Source organism: Chironomus tepperi, unplaced genomic scaffold (assembly GCF_022539635.2).
Source record: "Chironomus tepperi strain 1889 unplaced genomic scaffold, CSIRO-AGI_Ctep_v1 contig_176, whole genome shotgun sequence".
NCBI classification, from domain to species: Eukaryota; Metazoa; Arthropoda; class Insecta; order Diptera; family Chironomidae; genus Chironomus; species Chironomus tepperi.
In genome coordinates, this window is record NW_027226298.1 from 321128 (window position 1) to 344211 (window position 23084).

A 23084-nucleotide genomic window follows, 5' to 3' on the forward strand; every position below is an offset into this window, starting at 1 on the left:
GGATCACAATTGATCTGTTCAACAATCGAAGTAAGTATCTTATAGTAAGTCTTTAAAATTCATAATCAATAAGATTCGAACCTATGATTGCTATAGTAGTGATAATGACTTCCCAAGATTCTCAATTACTGATTCCACGAAAGTAGAATTTATTCATGAAATATATTAACAATTCAATGATTATATCCTTTATGATAACCTTAAATGCACACTAAATGATGCTTTAATAAATGATAAATTATTCTTGAATATTTAAAAGCAAAAAAGAATGTAGGTAAATGAGAAAAACTTATCTCAAGTCATTCCTTTGTCCACAACATTTTTTATATCTACTTTTTTAATTTATTTCTTTTAATGCCTGACTCTCCCTTTTCTCTATCATCTACAAAAAGTCCGTGCATAAAAATTCCTTTATAAAAATTATATTTTTCATAAAAAACAAGATGTAGTCAGCATTGTCTAAAGCATAGCTTACGGGTACTCCGGCTGATGATGTTGATTATGATGAAAGCTCAGATACAGTACAGTAAAAAAAAGGAGTTTAATAGATAAGAGATAAATAAGAGAAAAAAGAATTTTTTTTTTCTTTCCCTTCTTTTGACGTCTGCATGTGACAGTTAAATTAGATTTGAATCATGTTAGCTTGGCCTGTTAGCTTTTTTGAAAAATGAATGAAAAGAGCAGTAATGGAGATTGCTGTGGAATTTTTAGGAAACATTATTGGAGTTTATTCATATTTTTGAATAATTTTAAGAATTTAATGGATTATTCATTTGCTGTCTGCTTGTGGATATTCATTGGATGTTAAAATATGCCATAAATATGGAAATGACTTGAATTTCTGACTTAAAATTGATTAAATTTCAATTTAATTGACTAAATTGTTATAATGGTCAAAATAAATTTGAATTTTATCTACCATCAAATCATAGTTGCACACCCTTCAACATTATTTACATTTTAGTACATTTTAACAAAGTTTTCACTTAATTTCCCTTAATTTAATTATTAGAGCTTTAAAAAGTAATATTCTTCAACCAAAAGACGAATCACAAACCTGAAAGCAGCCACAAAAGAACAAGAAGCAGAGAATAAAGCTCAAAGAAAGGAAAAAATTCAAAGAAAAAATAAATGCAAAACAATTTTCAGCTTGCTACGAGCCTTTTGTGATCATAAGTAAACACCAATAAGAAATAATATCTACTTCTTCATCTTTATGCTTTCACTCAATACAGTATGTACTGCTATGATGGATAAGGGAAGGAAAAATACTAAAAATATTCATATAATATGAATTACATATAGAACCATAACAATACTGAATGTATTGTACATAGCTGAAAGCAAATGGAAGGAAAACAGAATCACGACTTGCCTTGAAGTAAGGTTACGAAGCGCAACAATTCTATACATAACTGAAATTTGACCTTTTAACATTCTTTTCCTTCCTCGTAATTTTCAATTCTCTATATGTCCTTATGTGGCCATCAGTTTCATCGAATTATGATACAATACAGTTGATACATTTTATAAACGTTACATATGGCACTGGAAATGAGTCGGGGCATCGTTCAATAATACGATGAACATTACATGATTACCGTAGGAGATGGAGAAAGTAATATCCTAAATGAGTAGCATCAGGTGAACTCTTCGTAATCAATTTTTGTTGGGCTCTTTTCAAAAAAAAAATTAATATAAAGCAATTAAATTTCATGATGGAACTCATCGAATATTTCATCCACATAAATGATGTTTACCGAAGGCTTATCTCATTTTGTGCTTTAATAAATTTGTGGATAGGGATTCTTTTGGGTCGAGTTTATGGGGATTCAGGATAGAATGACAACGTAAGGTGCAATGGTTGGCAGTCTGGGTGCCGCGATACACTAATGCCGTGTGCGGTATCCGGCTAGGCTTACCACTGAGGTGCCTATTCAGATCGTACGAAGTTAGGTTCGAATTTATCTAAATACAAATCAACATTTTTACGAACTCAGTATGCTACCAATTGTACACCTTCATCAAGGAACCATGAAGCATATAAGCATATTCCATAGCAGTAATACCACATGGGATACCCTACACAACGACTCGTAGACAATAACTTTCTAAATAAACACATAATTGAATTTTTGCTAATTTATCAGTCAAGTTCTCCATCATCCTCAATATTTATATACACATACATACACAACCAAATATTTATGAAAGTTTTTGAAAAGGAACAGCAGTTAATGAAAAATATTTTTTGTTATTTCCCCTTTCATCAACGTCAATGTTGTATTTTTATTTATTTTTTTTTGTTCTGTATCTTTTTTATAATGTTGAATAACAAGATTTATGAGTAGTAACAGTATATAATTATGAAATTGCCTTGAAGGATGAAGAAAGGAAACATCGATGAAGAAAAGTTTCTTGAATTAAAAAAGAATTTTTCTGTGCTTTCATAACAAGTTTTTCAACATTACACAAAACATATTCTCGGAATTTTTTATTTTGGATATAAAAACCAAAAAACTTGTAATTTAATTAAATTTCCATTAATTTTTGAGAGTTTGTGGTTCTTTTTTTTCTTTTTGCTGTTTGGCAAACCCTAATTACATCCACAATACATCAAAAGTGTTAATTTTGTAAATGATATTGAGAGACTCTCAAGTCAATGATCTCAAAGTTTTTGAATGTTTAATATAAATGGGGTTTGTTCGTGAGTGACGTCTAAGATTTGATTACTTTTCTTTGCATTTTCATCAGCTTTTGGAAGGAAACTGTCGATAGAGACAGAAGAGTCGATAGAGACAGAAGAGTCGATAGTGACTGTGTTGGACTTGGTATTGTGAATTAGCAGACTTAAGCCATCGATAGAGGAAGCTTAAAACGCCGTCTGAGGGAGACCATGGATTACAATCGATATGTACGGCTAGCAAAGCAATTAAGTTCAATGGCATTGAATAATATGAGTGCCAAGTGACATTTTAGTGTCCATAGCTGCTAGGACACAACTTAGCTGTCGTTTTGGTTGCAAGACGTCAAAATGACGTGAAAGTGTTTTACGGCATCAAGAGTGTGGACCTGATTAATAGTTAACAAAACTTAAGAAGCCGTTGCATTATTACTTTCAGAGGAAGTAGGGAAAGGAAGTAAGTTCGATTTATACAATGAAATTTCGAGAAATAATCAGTCCCACATCCTTGAACAGAACCGAATGTCGACTGTTCTATACCCTATTTGGACAACAGAAATGATTTATCACAGCATGCCGTTCGAGGAAAGCAGTGTTGTCCACACTGTAAACCGCGGCTAACTAGTGTGAATTTTAGAAAATGCCATAAATGGTTTCGTACTTGATTATGTCAAGTAACATTCCACAACCCTGGAGTTAATTACCATAATACACATCATAAATCTCCCCACAATCAATATTATGAACGTCATCTATAAATAATCCCCCTTAAATGTGGTTTGAATGATGAAGTATTTTATTTATTAATTCAAAATGTTATTAATTTATGTACTTAACGCTCTGAAAAACAAACAGTTATTTGCGAAGAAATATATTCTATAGCCGACAAAAATAATTTTAATGAGCGCAAATATGACAGAGTATATAAATTAATATTTCATACGCTTTGAATTTTCAATATTTTAAGTTTGAATAATTTCCATAATTTTATGCTATATTTTCAATGTGAAACTATCTAGCATGATAATGATGAACATTTTGAGTCGTTAGAAATGGCATCAAATTTGCTTGTTCCTTTAAAAAACTCAACAAGAAAAAATTCTTTAAGATTTGAGAGCTACTGGCATATCAAAATTATTCTGTCTGGTGTTGACAGCGATAGCAATTGAGTTTTCTTTTTTTTCGTTAAAAATCGCATCCACCGCTGGGGTTTATGGTTTCTACAGTTTTGTGTATTTATATATTAATTGGTAAATATCGAGTGACCTTGAAATGGGATCAACAACTTTTGGGTGTTGCTGGTTTTGAATGAATTAAAGGGATGATGACAGCGGGATATTAATTCTTAAACCATTCCATTTAATCAACTTAAAGTGACCAGAGCTATAAGTAAAGTGCTGAATTTTTCTTTTGTCAATCGAATTCAAGTTGACTTGAGTTTTGACTGAAACTTGGAATAATTGCATTGTTTCTCAAACTTTTGTGTAACAGCATCTTTTGTACGGTTACTACATAACACACCATCCATCTCCTACCAACCCCTGTCCCCTCAATGCTTCAGAGAATCAATTTTTTTTTTGAAATTTTAAAAACCTTTAAATTTTAAAAATTCTAGATAAATTGCTCAGATTAGGAATTGAACTAATGACATCTGTGTTATTTGCCTAATATGCTTCTATTAAGTCACCAAACTTTTAAAATTCATTTGACAATTTTGAAATCTAAATTTAAAAAATAATTTTGAAATTTGAAAAATCAAATTTTTTTTAAAAACAAATTTTTAAAATATAAAAGTCAAATTTTAAAATTTTAAAATAATCTAATTTTTAAATTTAGGTTTTTTTTTAAAACGATTCAAAAACTCTTTTTCAATATTTTTTCATGAGTGTATAAAGTTGATAGTTTTTTTCAATAATCTTAAAATATTTCGCTCAAAAATTGATGAAATCCCCTTTAAAAAAATGTGAAAAATCAACAAAAGCTCCTTATTTTTCAAACAATACTAAGAAATAAAAATGGCCTAATCCTTTTAACAGAAAAAAAAAAAAAGTAAATAAATAAATAAACAAATATACAAACATTTCAGCACTGTTGACTGATTGAAGATTAGGAATTCACAGAAAAAGTTTATTCCACATTTTTGTTAGGTGCTTATTTTTGAAGAAAGCAAACAAATTTGAATATTTTATTTTAGATTTCGGAACTTTTTTTTTGTTTCACGAAAACTTTTCCATTTACAAGAGAACAAATGGAAGTAAATTGAAGCGAGAAGGACGAACAAAAGTGTGTCTTAAATTCAATTATCCATTCCATAGACCCCCATGGGGTCACTTTGCACACCATTTTAACACTCGAGAACAATTAAATTTTCAAATCTAATTAAAGTCGTTGCTTTTGCATGCTTCATCACCCTCCCATATTGTTTTAATTTTTTGGAAATTGTTCCTCATTGTGCTTATTAAAAGCAACAGCACAGCAAAAAAAAAATCTCAAATAACTGTTGCATAATAGACACGATGAGACACACCCATTTTTTTCCCAAAAAGCTCGTTTTATATTCAGCTCATTTTTCCTGTATGTTAATTCCACTCAATTAAATTCAATTTTGATCGCACGAGAGGAAAAAAAAGCACACAAAAACTTTATCATGAGACACACACAGACACAATATGACGTAAAGGTACTTCAATCAATGGTAATCTTTTTTAATTTGGCATGAAAACAAAACACAAAATAAAGCCAGAAAAAGCTAAAAAAAGAAATTTTTTTTTCGAGTTATTGTAAATTGAGTCACTTAGACGAGTGGCAGTTTCATCACAAAATTAATCGCATTTTGAACACTATAATCCATCATGTACGGCACAATGACATCGAATTTTTCAACATCAATATTTTTTGTCTTCGTTGTTTATTTCATAGATATGCTCAGTCAACAAATGGTTGATGCTGTAAGGGGGTGTGAGGAGATGTAATGGAAGTAGGTCTTTTAAGCTCCGGCTGGGATTTTTCAACGATAATGTCAAGTTCTTGATTGTATGCCCTAATCTAACGTTTCTCAGAGTTAGGGACATAGGTTGAATCAAAGAGGGGAAGAGGTGGGTTTGACCAGCAACCCTAAACCCCTAAACAAGCTTCTACTCTGAGCACCAACTGGGTTACATCCAGAAACTTAATACAGAGTCCCAAAAGACCCTATAAAATAATAGGGGTTTTGTCTAAACAGAAAGTGTCTGGAATTTACCCTAAAATCTACTCCCATTGAGTCTTTGTCTTGCTCATTGATCAGTTGAACCTCCAAAACTTCTGAATAATCGATAATTTCAGAATGATGAGATTCGAACCGACTACCTGCAACCCAATTTGAGCCAAGTATCTGTTATATTATTTTACTAAGGCACTTCACTTGCATATAACGTACTTGAATGAAGTCGGCTCGAGTTTGGCATCAAAAAGTCGTTTCAACTTCAGAATCCGAACTTTTATTCTGACAATGTGATGTAATTCTACCCCTAAATCTTCCCAGATCCAAAAAATCACCTCAATTCCCAAAATATCATGCATATCTCTTTAAATACTTCCCCTAAAGTCATTCACCACCTAGTAACAATTCAAGCCACGATATCGTAATATATGTGAATTTCCTGATTCAGCCCTCACCACATTCACACAGAGCCTAGCATATTTTCTGCGTACACAATGTGTATTATGTAAATAAAATATTTTCACAGGAAAGAAGGAAAGCGAAAAAAATGTCAACCGCATGTAAAATTGATTAAATCGATTATTAATCATGCGTGTCCATTCAACAGTGGCGGAGCATGATGAAATAAATTATTGGTACAGTAGCATTTCGAGGAACAAAACAGCACAAATGGTATGAATGTAATATAGACGCCACGAGAGGAATTTGTTTTCAATGTTATTTGCTACAGGCGAAATTTTTTTATTTTTATACGTTTCATGTTCTTTTTTCACTTCCAACAGCACAGAAATGAGATCCAAAAAAAATTTTTCTGTTGTTCTCATGGAATTGTTACTGAAACAAGAGAATGAAAAGCATTTGCAACAATTTTTTTTTTCATTTCTGTGCTTTTGAGCCCTAAAGCACTTGATACCAGGTTTGACAGAATTGTATAATGGGAAAAAATTATTTCCCTCTTGTTTATCGCCTCAGCGTAAAAACAGAATTAGTCCTAAACGGTTTTATCTTCCATAGAAATTTGCTTCATCATTTCCCATGAATGAAATAACTATAAACAGTCTTTTTTTCGGGAATTCCGACATATTTTCACTACGGTCGATAGAATAAAGAAGAAAAAATTTCAAACAAATCTAAAAATATGAAGGCTGATGAGAAACAGACAGTAAAATAAACAGAGAGAACAGTCCAATTCAAGCATAAAAATGTCCATCTTGTTTCTTTTGTTGTATGACATAGGTAATGACAAAAAAAGTAGCAAAATCCTTGTCATTTGAAAGAATAGACATTTTGGCTAAGAATAACGTACTTTTTGAATTTAAAATTTGTTAAATGAATTTGAACTTTTTTTGTTTACTGAACGAACATTTTTTTCACACTGAACACATTTATTGTTTTGAAAGTAAATTCTGAAAACTAATTTAACTTTAATTTAAGTCAATTAAACTTTTGCAGCACAACAAAAGTTAGAGGAACATAATTTGTGACTTAACAGATGCAAAAAACTTGCAGTTGGACGGGTAATTTAATGAATTTATTAAAATTTCATTTAAAAATTATTTCTTTTGTCTTTATTTCCGCAATTTCTCTTGACTCGTGGGATTCAAATGTCAAATAAAGGCTCACGGTCTCTTGAGGAATTAAAAAACAGTCTTGGTGACATTATAAATAATTAAATATTCACACTGAAACTTTTCATCACTTGTTTACCATTTTAACAAACAAATTATCGTCGACCAAGCTTCATTTCATAAAAAATCGCATTTCCGAAATAGCTCCATAAACCAAAAATGATGTAATTTACACGCTATGCAAAACATAATAGCCACAAAGCGATAAAAAATTCAATTAACATCTCTCGAGTAGAATTTTTATGCTGACTGCAACAACCTGTGGAATGTACAATTCATTATTTCCTCTTTTATTTTCATCTTCTTACTCCCATTCCCTCGTACTCGCCATAACCATCCTTATTTCCTGCCACTCGTCATCAAATTCAAAACTCATATAAATGTGGAAAAAAGTTCACGTTTCAGAAAGCTCTTTATAATTGTGCAGGAAAGGAAAGGATACTTTTTTGTTCCCATCCAATTGCCTGAGTTACTGAATAGTTACAGCATCATAAATTTTCTTTTTTATTTCCATCTCTTAATAGATTGTGATTCCGAAAAAAACTCATCATCATCATCATCAAAAGTGTTCACATTAAGATCATTAAAATGACAAAAAAGAACTTGATTGAAACTATAAAGTTGAAGCATTAGCTGGAAAAAATTATCAGTTTTCAAGCCTTCCTATGCCATCATTCAAGGGTATTGAATTTATGGACCAACATTTATAGGATTGATTTTTTTCTGTTACATTGAATAATGGGAGTTTTATGTCGTATCATTTTAAAAAAAGGTTTAAGGAACATTCTCCCTTTAAGAGTCGAACAAAGGATGGATTTATGCGACGAAAATTTTTAAGCAGTAGCAACGATGAAAATTCCTAAAAATATCAAATATCATTTACAATTTCTTGGAATGTCAAAATAAGCTTCATTATATCCTACAGACAACATAGCATACATAGTTTTACAACATATGTAGTAACATTAGGAGATATAGATGGGGGTAGATAAATGGAATGGCAATCTATTTTATGCTGACCACATATTTGACTAGAGTTTATACTCAATATAAAAAAAATTTAATCGTGGCTACACATATGCCTTTGACTATAAATCTGGTAGGGTTGGGTGACCTCGTTTAATGGAATTAGTGGATTACATGGGAGGATAGGTGGCTTGAAGATCTTACAATGCATAAATTGAGAATTTAAGTCGATCGACTAATGACATTTTCTCCGGAGTTCCATAAAATGTGTCATTAGTCAATTAAAAATCTAGTCACTAACTGAACAATATGTTGGTTTGAATCCGCTAGAAAAATGGCGGACAGATCCTCCAAAAGCTACCTGATAAAAGTATATCAGCTCAACATGCGGACAGAAAATTTGTACAAACTAGGTGACAGAGCCAGCAACAGAGTCAGATGGAAAGCCTTTTCCTTGTAATCTAAGGTCCACATAAATAGGAACATGGTTACAGTAAGTAAGGATGTCAAGTTGTTGTATCCACTCAAATATAGGTGAGTGGGTAACTCAAACATTTAAGGCACTTATTCTGGAAAGTTAGCAGCTTTCCCTCAGATCCCCTGTCAAATCTCAAGACACCTACCCCACCCTACACTGCCCAAACTACCCCTACATACATATTTATTTCGAAATCGCATTTGAGTGAGATTGAGTAACATTAACAGCATATTCATATAGTTTGTATGTAATGTACATAAAAATTCCACAAATGAATCACATAAGTTGTTCTAATTTTTGACTCCAGTTCCACTGTTGTGAATGATAACAGATTTTTAATTAAATTTTTCTGTCATTTTTACATTTTTTAAATCGTTTTGATTTGTTATGTTTTTAAATTATTATACACACAATATCCAGGAGCATATTGTTATATAACGCGTTGTATTTTAAAGGGAAACTGTGCTTTTGGCTTAATCTCAGTTTTTGACATATTAACTTTTGTGATTTTACAGCCAAAAAATAAAGGAATTTATTTTCATTACAATACACCATTTCCGTACTTTTGCACATGCCCTTTTCACCTTAATTGCGATGAGCTTTTTAATACACTTTTTTAACTGTCTGCTATATCTAAATACTTTATGTAATATCTATGCATAGATATAATTCATGTCATTCTCTACACACTTTTTTGTCTTCTTTCTCTCCATCCTCCATCCTCCAAAAAACCCCGTTGTTGATGCCGTTTAGGTTATGCATGCATATACCACATTTATGTTTATGTATGTACATACATTGTATTGAAGAGAAATTAAAAGGAATTCTTTAGTAGGGTAGCATTTATGATGTTACATTCATTGATGTTCATACACAAAAAAAAGGGAAAAAATTTTTAAAATTTTTCCTTCTTTTTCATAAGAGAAAAAATTTTTTAACTGCAAAAATATTTTTCCGCTCTTCTTCTGCACTTTTTTTTTTGTGGATATAACAAGCACTGTAAGACTTCATATTCTAGTCTATACTGGAAAATTTAGAGATATTCGTTTGAAATATTCTTTTTTTTTAGACAACAGTTGTAAAGTTATCCCTCACATTTTTTTACAGATTTTTAATCTTCTTCATATTTTAGCTCATAGAGACTTTTTATTGAAGAAAATTCTTCATACCATTCTTGTTGAAGATTATGTATACACAAGGATTCTTAGGTTGATGTGAAGAATGTGAAACGATTTAGTTAAAAAGCTTTAAAAAATCATATTTATTTTGAGTGTTGTTAAGTGGCTTTTTATTAGCTAAATCGATGAAATTGTCGTTGCTTTTTTCATATTTTTGAATTTTTCCGCACTTTTTTCTAATCATAAATTAATTGAAAATTCGATTATTGCGAGTTAATTGATTCCTATAAATGATGATTTAAGCTTTGCTCACTGTTATTTTATCATTTAGAATCATTCAAATACCAAATAAAGTTAGAATAACTCTAAAATTCAACATTAAAAACTCCAAGTGAGAAAATTTTTCAAAAATTAAAATTCAAACTTCGAAAAACTTCAAAAGCAACAAAATCCGCTTGAGAATTTATGTCCAACAGCCAATCCACAGCAAATAATAAATGATTAGGGAATTAAATCTGAATTACAGCATTTCCTTCAAATTCAAACATAATTCAAAATGAATATAAACTTTTAATTACTCGGTCTATTCCCTAGTGGCACTTTTATTATTGCTATAACTCATAATGCAAGTTTTTAATTAAAAAATCCAAGAATAAGTAGTTTTATAAGAAAAGTACATAGAAAATGATTTGTTTGCATTTTCAGCTGATGAAAATTGTAATTTTCATCCCCGAGAGTGGGTTTAGTATAGAAAATATTATTGCGCAAACTTATTAGCAAACAAAGAATTTTATATAGGTTCTATTCTTAGAAAGGGATGTATATTTATGTTTCAATTACCAAAATTATCAAAATGTGTCGATAACGGTCATTTTAATTTCAAATCTTAATTTTTCATTTCTCCGTTACAATTTGAAATTTAAATGACCGTTATCGTCACTTGAACATTATTTATGTGGTCAATGTAACTTCATGTCCAATTAGTTACGACACACATTTTGTACTTCCCGGGATATTTCAAAATAAATTATTCAGTTTTGCAACTATTTATAGCTGTGTTTGCTTAAAACTTTTACTTGCTTTAAGCTACTCATTCTCTATAAAATATTGCAAAACCATTGAGAGTAACATTTTATATTGTTTACTATTGGTTATGTCTACATACTACTCATTGCAATTGTCAAACAGTAAATAAATGGTTTGCATCAATTAAACTTTCATTAAGTTTGATTTGCTTTTTCTGTCCAAAGCTACAACTTTTGTTCTATTTAATGTTTTTGGTTGACTTAATTGCCATTTTCAATTTTCTAAGCGACTGGGTTCTTAGGAAATAATGCTTGGATGGGAATTGAATGTTCGGAAGGTTAGGATTGGAGTCCGAACAGTACATGCTCGTTTGGGAATCACTATGTCGCCGTATTTACAACAGGACGTGAATTTGTGTTGATTGTGGCTCGTCGTACTCAAACGGCAAGTATATGAAGTTCCCTTACAGGTAAAGAATGAGGTTACTTAATTGATCTAGCTCATTCTCATGAGTGCACTAACCACAATCAGCATGCGCTTTGCAATGTTAAGCTTTGAGTACAAATTCTCTAATCATCAAAAATTCCACCAAACCAAAACCTTTTGATCATCAAAATTCACTTCCACAGCATGGAAAAAATCCACAAGACCACATCACAAACGTCACAAGTAATTGACCTCATTATCCCGATTCTTTTTTTATAAATCCTACATATTCATGAGTTTTGGTTAAACACAAAAACAGAAAATCTCATAAATTTCAAGTTATCTGTGTTAGATTACTTTCTTTTCAGAGATTCAGTATTGAGTAAATAAATCTGTCTTGCCTCTAGAAAAGAAATAATCATCATCAAGAAAGCAAAATAAATCCTGACTCATTCGGATTTTGTAAGAAGGAAAAAAATCATAAAATTAATACTTAAAGAATTTTTTGCAGAGCATTGCAACATTGCTCTCGAGAGTATTGAATTGAATTCTGAGTTTCTGTGGAAATGTTTGATTAAAAAGTGCAAAATGGGGTTGGTACGTAACGATTTTAAAGAGGAGGATCCTGTCAAGGGTTGGAGTGGGGTAGAGATATTGTTAGGCGCCAAACGTTATTACGCTTATGGAAGGCGAGGACGGGTTCATAAAGTCGATTTTTCGCATTATGCGTTCGCCCCTAAGGAAAAGGGGTCATCCACTTGTTTCGGTCCATACATATTTAAGAGGGATGGAGGAGAGCTCCCAAGATACTCATTGACGGCCATGCTATAAAGGCATTTGGTATTGGTAATAGGCAGACGGAAGCCAGTAATAGAGCCAGTTTTGGGAGAAGTCTAATGAAGTAAGTAACCATGTAAGGAGAGGATGGAGGCAAGGGTTGTCCTACGATTCAGAAACAGCTTAAAAATGCAATTTTTATTGAAGCTTTGCATCTCAGTTTGGGAAGTTAGTGGATGTTTGTAGCTGTTTATTTCTGAAAATCCATTTCTCTGCATCACGCAACAAGTGAACAGTCCCCAAAAGGTTGAAAATTAAAAGAGAGAAATAAACTCATCCGCAAATATTTTCCTTCATTATTTTCTGAGAAAAAGAATAATTTTTTTTTTTACATTTAATTCCATTCTAAAAATATTTTTTTGTACATTAAATAAGTTCCACGGATGAACGAGAGAGAGAGAGAAGAAAATGTTAATATTGCACACTTTCGTTCTTAATGCTTTGTTTATTCATCATTTTTCTTAGCTATATTAAAATTCCACAGTGACTTTTTATGGCACAAAATAAAAGGAATCATTTTTATTCAAGCATTTATGTTTGCTCGTTTTGTGAAATGTTAAGGAACGAGTTATGGAAATGAGTGAAATAATTGTTTAATGCAATGTGACTATTATTTTCTGTTTTATTGTGTCGTTGCCTTGATTGTGCTGAATAGATAATTTTTTCTCCTATTGTCTTTAGTTTCTCAAAAGTTGTCATTAAATGATCGAGTCACGTGATACATGGTAAATGCAGTTATAGTGTCGGAAGAGCCTTGAATGAAGGAGTGTAGCATATTCATCTACTGACAGAGATATAGCTAGTTTCGGATGCTTTTCTTCAAAACCATGGATTATCTAGTGATCTACAGTTAGTCTCGGATCGGTTAATTTAAGTCTTGATCTACCAAATTGCAGTTAGTGGCACAATCCCGGCCAAACTACGTAATTTCTTTAGAGGAAGGTAAAAGAGGGGCTGGAGCTTGTTTCCAGAAGAAGAATGACAATTTCACTTAATTCATCAATTACTAAACCTTGAGTTTGACAAAGTTTAGCTCCACTGCTTCTTAAAGCAAGCCTAGACACATAAACTGTAATACATCTCAATTTTCAATTCCATTAAATTAAAAAAAATTATCATAATTATAAATAATTCATTATGAAAAATTAAACAACATGAGCCAGATGCATAAACATCTGAAGATCATTAAAAATGATTATATATTTTGATGGATGATTTTCAATTTTTTTTTTCTAATCAATTCCACATTTTAGAATCAATTTAGAATGAAAATTTCATTACAATTTTCACGGAAAAAGATGAAAAATGTTGACAAACTTTTCAATTTGCGTCAACATTTTCACATCCATTAAATCACATGGTAAAATTTATAAGCGTTAAGTTACACTTTATTGATCCTGACTTTCGGGATAATAAATTTGATAAAAACTTAATACAGCACATTAATATCAGTAAACCAAAAAAAAACCCCACGCTTTAATGACAAGGGTAGATATTGGAGCTAAAATTTATGGTTTGTAAGTCTCAAGTCGTAGAAGAATCAACAAGATCAAGTCTAACAAATAAGGTAGAAAATAAATTTGACATGCCGCAAATTTTGAGGTATTATTAGTTGTGGGCGAGCTCAGTTTTAGTCATTTAAAAAAATGATTTTTACCTCAAATTTCAAGTGGGATTTGGAGCATGATGATGAAAATTGAAAATCTAATGGAATTACTGAAAATTACTTTAAAAGTTTTATGAAGTGAAATGCTTTCAAATGCCATTGAATTCATCATTCTACAAAATAGCAGAGAATTTTATGCTGAATGTGACGTAAAAGTATCAACTTTTTGGATAATAGAAACTTTTTAAGTTGAGAATTGCTTGAAAAACCTTACAACTTCTAAGGTTCTTGAGTAAAAGTTCACTGAATCACAACTATGTCTCGTGTGGGATTCGAACCCACGTCCTTCGACTTTCTTTTGCATGCTCTTAACACTGAGCTATCGAAGGTTGTTAGAGAGCTTAGCACAATCAACTCTTAAATGGCAATGCATCTAGAATGCTACTCCTAATTTGACAGACTTACTCAAGAACTAACACATATCACTCTGGTCATTTAACAACACTCAGTCAAGTATTACAAGAAATTTAATCTGGTTGTAAAATTTTTCTTTTGATCTAAAATTGCGATTTATTCTTACTTGAGCATCAATAGAAGTCTTTTTTTGCAATTTTCTCTTTTTATTTTGTTAAAATGAACTGAAATTTTTTTCAAAGAAAATTTCTTTTGGAAATTAAATTTTTTCAAAACTATTTTTTCATATGAACTTTTAAAGAAATTTTAGTAAAAGTTTTCAAAGCTTTTGATACTTAAATTTGATTCTGAAGAAATATTTAACAAATTTTGAAGAACATTTAAAGTTTTTCAATTATTGAATGCAGGAAAATTTTATTTTCAGGATAAATTTAATAAACACAATTATTAAGAATTTAAAATTGAAAATTTTGAGGTTAACTTTGCCAAACTCAAACCTGAATTCACTTCTAATTGAATGTTTTTGAACAAAGATAACCGCAAATTATAAAATTAGGAATTTCATGGTTGATTTAGTCTACATTTCAAGTATTAATGCCACAAAACCGTTCATTAAATTTTCATGATTCCTTAAAATTTGTTGAAACTTCAACAGGGGCGTTTTTGAGAGTTTTAAGTTTCAAATTTTAATTGTTTTTTTTTTCAAATTTCAAATTTCAATTTTCACAATTTTGATTTTCAAGTTTTTGAATTTTTTAAGAAATTTGAATTTTCCAAAAATTTAGATTTTTAAAATTTTAAAAATTTAAAATTCGAATTTTTAAAATTTAAAATTTGAATTTCGAAATTAAAAATTTTAAAATTTTTTAAACAATTTCAAAGTTTTAAAAACAATTTCAATATTTTAAAACTTTTTAGATTTTTAAACAGTTTTTAAGTTTAAGAACTTTCATAAAACTAAATTCCATTAAGGTAGACCAAACCCAAACCCCATTTCAATTCCTAATTAGCCCCCATTTAATTGAATCTCGCCAATTCGATAACTTTTAATTGAAATTGATTTCAAAAAATCAATTTTTCTTTTCAATTTCAATTCATTTGAGATTTTCTTTGAATTTTTAATTACATTTCTAGCACTCAATAGTATCATTTTTGAAGAATTCAATGCCACGAAGAAATAAAAATTCAAGACTTTTAATTAAAACGAAGGTTTTTTGAATGTTTGCTGATTGAAAAGTATAAATAATTAAATTTCTTTAATTGTTTGATAAAAAGGATGTAAAAAAAATGTGAGTGATGAGGAGGGAGAGTTACACAAAATAGCACTGTCATTCACTGATTGTTCATAGTTCTATTTATCATCCTGTAGAGACTTTTATTGACAAATAGCAGAACCTGGAGCTGAACAGACGAGAACTGAAAGGTTTTTCATTTAGCTCAATTTATTATTTATAGCGCAAAAAAAAAATATTGCATGAACATTAATTTCCCCGACAGGCTCTTTACGACCTTCTTCCTTATTCACTGTGCAGTTTTCTTCATTTCCTTCTTTTACACTTTATTTTCTCCGTTTTTGCCTATCAAGCCTTATGGCGATGATATTCATAGTTTCATGCAAATAAATTCTCATTTTATATTTTTTTATTATGTCATAAAGTTGATTTTTTTTTCTTTTTTCTAATTTTATGATCTTGAATTTTTCACAGTTTACTCGAACCACAAATCAATTTTTATGTAATATGCAATGGGCGTAAACTTTTGATGGCAGGAGCACTTTTTATGGAAAAAGCTATTTGAGACATGAATTTTATTAATAAAATTGGAATAAATTTTTCTTTTTTTTTGTCTTTCGATTTATTTTTGAAATTGGAATTTTTTGTTGTTGAATTCTTTCTTGAGGTATTTTTATGTGAAAATTTATGTGAGTGGAGAGGATAAAAATATTGGAGTTGATGCATCGTTTTGCATATGATAATATTGATGGAGATTTAAAAATTTGGTTTTGAATTTTGGTTGAGGACTATTTTGGGGATTTTAACTAGTTTTTAAAAACAATGGCAGACAACCTCCTACTGACGGCGATGTCACACTAGTTTGGTTTAGCCCAACCACTGATATGAAGCTATATCTCATTGAATTTTCAAAAACATAGCTTTAAAAACTTTTAACAGAGCTCGAATTCGGCTACAAAATTATATTCAGTCTAACACTATGCCACAACTGAAACGGGACAATTTATGTAGTTCCTGTCATTTCTAAAATATTTTGGCGGCACGCAGGTTGTTCATAACTGTTATTGTTCATTGAGCAAATAAGAAATAGTTCATTTTTAAAGCGTTTATGGTAGTTTTTAATATTGGAAATCAGTTAACGACAGCATAAAATTTCAAATAGAGCCAGTTTCAGGTGACATTAGAAGGAGTACATGGATCATAATTGTTATATACGGTCATTGAAGTAGGTAAGTTTGCTAGATTTTATTATTCAGAATTATTAGCATTCCCGAATGCCGACGTGACTTCATATAAAGTTGAAATCAATTTCGAGCTCTGCTAATTGGTCTTAAAATTGTTAAATTTAAAGTCAAAATGTTAATTTTGAGTTTTTAATCAACAAAAGTCAAATTTGAAATTCATTCTAAATTTTAATCCAAATTTAACATATTTTAAGTTTAAATGGATATAATTACATTGCATAATGCAGATCATATACTTTTCGAATGTAATTTATCTTCATGGACAAAACAGAAAACGCCCAAACAATGACATTTGAACTCAAAAATGTGAATTTTTCGATATTTCCCAAAATCAAATTTACAAAAAGCTAGGTAAATATTCAATAAGAATAAATGTGGGAGAACTAATGCTTAATAGCATGAAAATTAATCAAAAAATTGCTCATTGACTCCTTTTCGCATCACCAAATCCTCCAATAAAATTCAACAAAATTTAAGCAATTCCTCTTCAAAAATAAACAGCACAAATAAATGCCAAAATTATTAAATTATCTCAAAGCTTTTCCCATGAAAATCAATCAAATTTCCTGAAATTGATGCCCCTTGGCAATATTATTAAGGAAAAATATTGTAGATCTGTCGAATATTAATAGTCAATACGTAGGTTGAGGCTGTTGTTTTTGTACAAAAAAATTACTGACTTTTTTGGCTATCCACTAATAAAGAACGTCACTATTAATTTAAGCAGAACTTATTATTGGCTATTATGTAGTTTTAAGCATTTAACAGTTCATTTAACACTATATCCTCACATAACTGTGTTCATTGTCTCATATATATCCTTATCTAATCACACACAATTAATGCTTAAAAATAAAATTAAAAATTAAGGAAAAATAATTAATTAAATTTATATTTTTTTGATATTCGTAGCACGTCGGCACGATCCTCTTAATCGCTTCGCGGTAAATATTAAACTGAACATTTTTTTCCTTTTTTTCCCTTTTTTGGTACGAAATGAAAAAAAGGAAATGTAAGAAAGAAAAAAATGTATAAAATTTTTGCTTCACTTGCTTGCTCTCTTTCTCCTTTGTCGTACGAAACTGTTCAGTCAAGAACTGAAACGAAAGAAGGCAAAGGCACTTCGCTCTTTTGTGATGCCGCGCAACATGTTGCAAATAAATTTTTATTTAAAAGCCACAGCACAATGGGAATATGAGTCAGCCTTGTCACATTTGAGAGAGAATTGAGAGAGTATCGTAAGAGAAATGAGAACTTTTGTGGAGATTTACAGCATCCGATGTGGGGAAAGAATTTCGATCACGTTTCTCATAATGTACAATTCTGCGAGAGTAGCAAAAACGTGTGCTCTTTTATAGTTTTCCATTTTCCGCATCGTTCCTGACACGTACAATTTTATTTATTTTTATTATATTCCCTTTTTTGTGGATTATTGTCCCATTGGAACCCTCAACTAAGTTATTTGTTTCTTCCCTAAATTCAATTATATTATGCAATCATGTGTACATTCCAACTAAACTTTTATCATTTCCGTATGGGCGAAACTTGAAAGCTTAAATGTGATAATTATGTCATATGAATCAACAGTTGCGATACACAACCATGTGTCCATGTGACATTCTCATTATGTTGCATTCATCATGGTGAGTGATGATGATAATGTTATGAGCTACAGATTCCATATGTGTATAATATCTGGGGTTGTTCATTTATGTCGTCTGACATTTGAAGTGAAGTGGGTAGAAGGTCTTAACTTGGGAATAATTCATGAGTTTTGGAGCAATGCTTTCGTTCTATTTGTTTCATGATCGACACACATTGAAATGTTGACAACACAACGACAAGGCAGTGACGTTGCGAAAACAACCAAATTTGCCAATTGACTGCCATTTGGTGTTCTAGGTGTCAACATTTCAATATGTGCTGATCGGGACGACAAGCCTAAATCCTTACTCAAATAATTTTGATCATTTTTGGTAGCAAATATCCAAAAAATTTTGTATTTTTAGTGTGTCGCCAAACTTGTTGCAACACACATGAGATCAAGTCACATCACATTAGTGTGTCGCGATGCATAGTTTGAGTAACCATGTCACACAATCATTAAGGTCATATCAATTTATGTCAACCCTCATTTGCAAACAACTCCCCATGATCAAGGAGAAACAAGTCTTTTTGTTCATATTGCGCGTTGCTTCCTGAAGAAATATTTTTCCTCCTTTGAAGACGAATACTTGTTGTCGAAAACGGATATGAGAATGAATTGCTGCTTTCTTCATTGTTTTTTATTGTGTTACATCATATTTATGGGTGTTGTGACTTTGCTCTTGCTCCAGCTTTATCCTTAGACATTTATCATAACATATACACAAAAAAAAAGTAAAGTAAATTTAAATACACAACACATTTTTACAGTCAGTGTTATCAAGCATTATCCTTACATTCTATTACAATCATTTGTTGTTGCTGCTGCTTCTGTTGCCGTAAATATTAATTTATTGATTTATTTTTGCCCCGCATTTTATGCAAACAAAGTGAAACAAAAAAGAGTGAGAATATATTTGAAAAATTCACATTCTGCTAGGTATGTGAGGCGAAAAGTGATTCATAAGTAAGCACATGTGTTCTATAAAAAACAAAAAAATTCGAATTTCTCCATACACATTATATCCATAACATGCTGATTTAAAGGCAAAAGAAAGAAAAAAAAGTTTATTTTTAAACAATTTGAATATTTTTAGTCGGGCTGATTTTGGTGAGAAGTTGCAGTGAATTTGTTCAGTTTTGGGTGGAAATATGGCTGTGATTCAACAGTTAATAGAGTGGAAAATTTGAGAATTTTGCAGAATTTTCATTGAAATGATGTTACATCATACGATAAGGAATAAGAGAATGTCTGGGAAAAACTCATTTTTGGCAATTCCTAAGGCTGCTGGCAATGAAGAATGAAATGGATCTTAATTTTCGAATTTACAATTTTTGAGATTCTTAATTTTCGAATTCGAATTTTTCGGAATTCACTTTCGATTTCGAATGTTTTTCGGATTTTGAATTTTCAGAGTTTTAGTTTTTTGCGATTCATATTTTTGAGTTTTTTTGAATTTCGAATTTTCGGATTTTTCGAAATTCTTTTTTTTTCGGTATCGAATAATTTTCGTATTTCGAAATTTTGGAGTTCTAGCTTATTTTTTCAAATTCGTTTTTCAAATTTTGATTTTTAATTTTTTCGGATTTTTACATTTCGAATTTCGAAATTTTCGAACTTCGAAATTTCGGAGTTCAAATTTTCTTTCTGTTTCTTAACGACGAGACATTAGGAATAGCACTTACAAGCACAATAATGCGTCTGAGTTCCTCAAATTCAGTGAAATAGTAGTTGACTTCCTTACTTTCCTTCGCTGTGCCTTTACTTTCTATGCAAAAAAAGAAAACAAATTTATACGGGAAGGTGGGGAATAGGATGTAAATGAATGGAAAATATATGGTTGTCACTTCCTTTTGGATGAACATTAAACGAGAAGTCAACAACTCATGCTACGGAAAGAAATTTCTCCAGAGAGTATTTTTTTGTAGCCTGCAATATACTGTCGATGTCGCCCCAATATAGAATATTGATCATTTCAAATAGTCTATTATTAAATTTGGTAAACGAAAGTTTCGAGAAGAGAATTTCCAATTATAGGTGAATTTACAGATACGTCAGATATTGCCATTAAATCGACATCATATTGATTTTTTCTACAAAAGTGGCAATTTTGGAAGATTTTGTAAAAAATGTCGTTTCCGTTCACAACAAAACTTTTTTGATTTATTGGAAGCTTTTCGACTAAAGTCGCTGAATATTTTTTTCTTTTTAAATAAAGATTGTTTAAGCTCTCGTGCCTTTAACATAAAGTGCCGGGGTTTTAATTATTAACATCAGCCATGTCGATGTCGTGAAAAAATTCTGAGCCTCAATAAAGGAGCAACAAAGAAAAAAAAGGCTTTATTAAAATTTTATCCATTGAAATAATATTTGCTTTGTAAGGGGGAAAAAGTGAAATTAACTTAAAATGTACAATGTGTATCTTTTGAATGGACTAGAAATGAGAGAGAATTTCAACATCATTGTAAATGAATGGATGGATGTTCCATTTGCATACTTTTTGGTGAGGTTGTTTGAGGACGTTGTTAAGGGTTTTTCGAGAATTTGCTTCTGGAGTGTTTTTTAAAGGGTATTAAATAGCACCATTTTATTGACCGGATGATGAAAAAACTGGCATAAAAACTATGTTTTTTAAAAAAAATGACCGTTTAAATTTTTTAAAATCAAAAAATACGTTACAAACAAAAATCAATATTTATTTAAATTCTGAGGCATGAAACTGTTTTCTTTCATGCCTTTCTGTCTTATTTCATGGAATTTCATTAAAAGAGTTGATAATTATAAAAAAAAACGGTAAGAACCTCATGCCGAATGCGATTTCGGTCTTGAATTCCCACCAAGATGTGCCTTGGTGCCAAAAAAGTCTGGATATTTATTCAGGAAGGGAAGTACTTCCCTTTGTGAGACTGAACTTTAAAAAGCCACAAAACCCAAAAAAAAAAATACACAAATGACAAATAATTACATCCTGTTTTCCACAAAATAAGCTAATAACCATAAAAAAGATTCTTGCTCTTTCTTCTACTTGCCATGCCTGTGATGTAGACGTTATATGAGCAGATAATTCTTTCCATGTGTCCAAAACAAATCAGTTCGTTTATTGCTAACAATCCTCTTTACCTTTTTTCTGCTCATATTTATTTCCACTTCTTCATATTGATATTTTTTAAGAACATTTATATGAAGGCATAAGGTTGAAAAGTATGAAGGAAGAAGAGAAATAAAATAAATAAGCAAAATCCGATTACGAAATTGTTGAAAAAAATAACTAGAAAATTCTTCATGATTTTATGAAATATTTTTTAAAAAAATCCATTCCATATTTACTATTACATAAATTCTCAGTAATTGACAGAATAAGGTTTTACAATATGGAAGTGATTAATTTTTTTTTTTCATACAAATTCATATGAACCTTGAATATTTTTGCACATACACATTGTTGGAAACTTACATGGAATGAATGTTAATTGGATTTCTGCATTAAATTCTTATGAAAATTGCTCGCATTGCTGTCATGGTAAAAATTCAATGAAATTTGTTCCTGAATTGGTTTAATTAAAATTCATTTCATATTGAAATTTTGGGATTTATTTGACTGTTAACTGATTGAATATATTATTGTTGGATGTATTTATTGAAGGGTAATGATATTTATAGATATTCTGAGCACCAATGAATCTCCAATTGTGTAAGACTTCATAAAATTTTAATACATTGAAATTTTGTCCATACTTCATATTAGCGGATGGACTTATCATAATCCTTCTGCAAAAAGCAGGTCAACAAGACATCAGCAAGGAGATACAGATGAGGAGGAACTGCAGGATAGGGCATACGCTTCGGAAGAAAAATGTCATTGCTGGGACAGAGACACAAGTTTGTTACACAGCCCTTGGATGGAATCCACTAGGGAAAAGGCGACCAGGAGCTCCAAAAGCTACTTTGCGCAGAATAGTAATAAAAGAATGTCAGCATAACGTGCGGCCAGACAAACTAGATGACAGAGCCAATAACAGAGTACAATACAGATCAACACTTTGCCATACCAGATGTACCACAGTACCATACTAGGAACCATAGAACCTATACTGTTCCGAGCCGTACTGTACCATATAACCACCGAAGAAATCGACTCCATAGTCAGTCCGACTTATGTCTGTATATTGTCATTCTGTATATAAAGTATATGCATAATATCCATAAATCCAGTCCACATTCAACCAAGAAATAAAACTTTTCTATCTGTGATTTATATTTTCTCAGACTCTATTTGAATTTCAATGTAAAATATAATACAGGAACACGCATAACATAGAAGAACTTGAAGAATTCAGAAATTTTTCAATCGGAAAACTTAAGGTGTCAGTTATGTTTGCCAGCATGCATGCACATCGTCTCGAAATAGAATAAATATCATTGGAAATGAAAATAAAGTTGGCGCTTCACATTTCCGAGCCAATCGATGCTATGTGCATGCATAGCATGTTTACATAAATAACATAAGCTATTTTTCTCCGAACAAAATATGCAGCCACAGATTAAGTATCTCAATTTATCGAGAGAATTTTTAATTTTT

General features: G+C 30.8%; 1 protein-coding gene across 5 annotated transcripts in view; it reads right to left on the minus strand.

The window, feature by feature from the left end:
- LOC139089270 (sphingosine kinase B-like) overlaps positions 1-23084 on the minus strand; it is a 122291-nt gene that overhangs the window by 49484 nt on the left and 49723 nt on the right. For 2 of the 5 annotated variants that reach the window (XR_011544284.1, XM_070638750.1), the window contains exon 1: positions 17541-17793. The exons of the other annotated variants lie outside the window; for them this stretch is intronic. The gene's annotated coding sequence lies outside the window, so the exon portion shown is untranslated. Of the gene's footprint in view, positions 1-17540; positions 17794-23084 lie in introns of those variants that run through there. 5 annotated transcript variants of the gene reach the window in all.